General features: G+C 37.0%; 1 pseudogene; it reads right to left on the bottom strand.

The window, feature by feature from the left end:
* Positions 1-1,143: 1,143 nt before the first annotated feature.
* LOC149237873 (putative LRR receptor-like serine/threonine-protein kinase IRK) lies at positions 1,144-3,115 on the bottom strand (annotated as a pseudogene).
* Between the last annotated feature and the right edge of the window lie 409 nt (positions 3,116-3,524).

Here is a 3,524-nt window from a genome sequence, read left to right as displayed (position 1 = left end):
CACCACATGTTACATAATATTTTGTCACACTTCCTGTCCCATATCATGAAGTGTCAAAATGATGAAAACTATCAGTGTATTGACCATGAAACATATACAAAAGCATCCTTGAAGGAAAGAAGAAAACTTGCCTTGAAAGAGTTCTGAAGAAACTTTCCTAAAAACTTTGTTTTCGGGATCAACGCATTTTGCACCATCGGTGACCCATGTTGGTAACTTGTTGCACTATACTAGACTAGCACTTCCAACATGACTTTTATAAGGAAAACTCACGTTGAACCTCTTTAAGCATCTTTTCCTAAAGTGGAGGAGAAGCTTCTCTTACTAGAAGTCTCAAGAACGGTGAGTTGGTTACAGGTGAATAAGGATTAGAGCGAGATCTCCAATTCTTGGTCCTTGACCCTAATTTCATGGATCTTTCCCTTGAGTTTTGGAACCTATCCCTCCTTTTATGGATCCTTAACTCCCTCTCCTTCCCTATAAATGAGATCCCTACTATCCACAACTGGTTGGCTATTGCTTGATTGCCTTCTTAGTGTTGAACTATGCCTGAATGCTACCCATTTCGCTAAGGAGACAGTAGTGCTTCAAGTTTAAGGCTAGGACTTGGAAAATCACCTAAAGGAGGCTTCCAACATCAAGGCTTAAGTGGTTGTAATGCTCCCTTTACCATTCTATTTATAATACATTATGTGTTTTCTTTCCATAAATGTGTCTATCATTGCTCATTTAGTATAATACTTTATCCGTTATATGGTTTATATTGGGATAGTTTTTGCTATGTATGCATTTCTTGTCTCCACATGATTTTCCTTGTAGGTATTCATCTACATCGGCAAAGAGGATATTGAGCTTGGAAGTGGAAGAATAAAGGATGACACCAACGTCTTTTAACATCAGAGTGAGGTAGGTCATCTATCCTCTTTTGTGATTTCTAGTATAAACTAGGAAAGCTTGCACATATTTATCCAGTTTGTTGTTAGATCCTCCCATAGGAATAGAGGGATCATTTTTGTCTAGAGAAAGGATTTCCAGCACAACACCATGGATCATGAGCAAGATAACTCAAAGAAACAGTAGTCACCTACTACCAAATCTGCACCTTCAAACTTAGCATAGCCTTATGTTGAGCCATCTCAACCCTTAGTAGAGGAATCTCATTCTTCCATCAATATTAGGCACATAAGTAAGTTGCATTCCCATTATTCTTAAATAAGTTACATTCCTTTGCTCACTTGCAAAATAATTTGAATCCACACAAGTTAGTGCCTTTCCTTCATCTAGTAATGACCACACATTGTCACATATGATCACAACATCATCCTCCATATATTCAACTGGCCTTCTGTCTGTAACAAGTTCTAACAACAACACCCCAAATCCATACACATCATATCTTTCATTTATCTTAAGGCTCTGACAAGAAAATTTGGGTGCCATATATCCTAATGCACTCTGTATTTTTCTACTAAGAATGTATCTATCAAGCATGGGAAACAACTTTGAAAGGCCATAATTTGCAACTTTAGGGTTGCAATTCTCATCGAGCAAAATATTGATGGATTTTATGATATAGTGTATGACTGGTAGTCTACAAGCATGGTGAAGACGTGCAAGCCCCATTGCACTCCTCATAGCTATATTAAACCAATTTGACCAACTTAACGGGGGATATATTTGGGATATTTCATGGAGTTGACTATACAAACTTCCACTTTGAATCTAGTCATATATAAGAAGCTATAATTGAGGTGTACAATAGTAGCCTTGCAAATTCATTATATTTGGATGCTTGACTTTGTGCAAAAGTTTTATCTCCTTCTCAAAGTATTCTTGTGATTTAACCAAATTTGAAACCATCATATTCTTTATAGCAACTATTCACCCATCCCCTAGGATTGATTTGAACACAATTTAAATACCTCCCCTTCCAAGCTCACAATATTTGTTAATCAATGCATGAGCACTAGTTATCCAATCTGTAGATGCATGATCAAAGTTGGGTGTAAACATAACCAGTTTTCCTAGAGCCATATCAGTGGATGGGGACTGAGAAAATCTATCAAGCATAAGATTCATTGATTTTGAATTGGAATTTTCTTTTATATTCAGTATAGTCACAACAATGACACCAAATGCAATCGTACTTGCTGCAGATATTGCAATTATTGTAGAAACACTTTTGCAGATATTAAAATTCTACAAATATTCTTGCAATCTTAGCTTCTACAGATATCACAATTCCGTTGTGTGTATATCTAATCACATGAATTCCTCCTCCGGTTGGACTCCCTCTTGTATTTTGATTTATAACTATTGGGTTAGGCATAACCATGGGACAAGTAACATTCACTCCCGACCCACATAGGCCTGCATTTCTTTGAAATAAGTCTTGTTTAATGTGTTTAATATACATCTTGTTGGTATCCTCCCTTTAAGTTTGTTGTGTGAAATGGTTACCCATAATAGATGACCCAAGTTCCCCAATTGCTAGGGTAATTCTCCAGTAAGATTGTTCATTGCCAAATTAAGCTTTATCTGTCGACTCAACTTGGATAATTACTTGGGTACATTTCCAGTCAAACTATTGTTTTCCAAGCTCAACAAAGCCAAACATGAACATTCACCAATTTCTGTAGGAATTCATCGAGATGAGAAATTTCCATCAGTTGCAACACTAAAAGAGCATTGGCATTACCAAGTCCCACATGTATGGCTCCAAACATATGATTGTAACTTAGATCCAAAGACACCAATGACTTCAAATTACCAATCTCCAACATAATATTTTAGGTGATAAGGTTATATGAGAAGTTCAATAGCTTTAAATTGGAGCACTGAGTGATTTATGGAGATATTTCCCCACTCAACCTACTGTGTGAAAAATCTAGTTCTTCCATAAATTGGTATAATTTTGTGAACCAGCTTGGAGAATGCTTCCACTAAGAAAATTTCATGACGGATATATATTTTGTAAACCCAACAAAAATAACTCACCAGGAATGCTTCCAGTAAAGCCATTCGTACTGAAATAAATTGAGTAAATCCTACTACAAGTTAGTAAAGATTCTAGAATGGGTCTAGAGAGATTACTATATGATACATTTATGAGCATAAGATTTAGTAGGAAGGATGTTGGATTAATGGGTCCTGACCTAGGTTCAGACTTAGTTGCACCAAATAAATCCCTACACTGTTGTCCCTTTTGGCATCAATCCATGGAGCGCGACTGAAGTCCTACCCGAAGCAGTATGGGGGGATGCTGGGACCAAGTTTCCGCACCCAAAGGTCAACGTGATGTCGTTTTGTGCCCTAAATCTAACCTTGCACAGATCGATAATCCCTTATGGATTACCAATGTAACTCCCTTTAATCAGCCTCTAGACCTCCGCGAAGGTCTACGACTGGCTTATGCGGAAATTGAACAGGTGACTTAACTACTTACGTACCTTGTAGATTACTCTTAATCCCATATTTACTCAGATTTTCTTAAGTGTTCGATAACTTTAACATACAACTATATA

This window comes from Pinus tabuliformis, chromosome 8, assembly GCF_031772625.1.
Source record: "Pinus tabuliformis cultivar Carrire ecotype Pingquan chromosome 8, CPIR1, whole genome shotgun sequence".
In the NCBI taxonomy this organism is placed as follows: Eukaryota; Viridiplantae; Streptophyta; class Pinopsida; order Pinales; family Pinaceae; genus Pinus; species Pinus tabuliformis.
The sequence above is the reverse complement of the archived record's forward strand: the minus strand, read 5'-3'. Positions and strand labels throughout refer to the sequence as shown.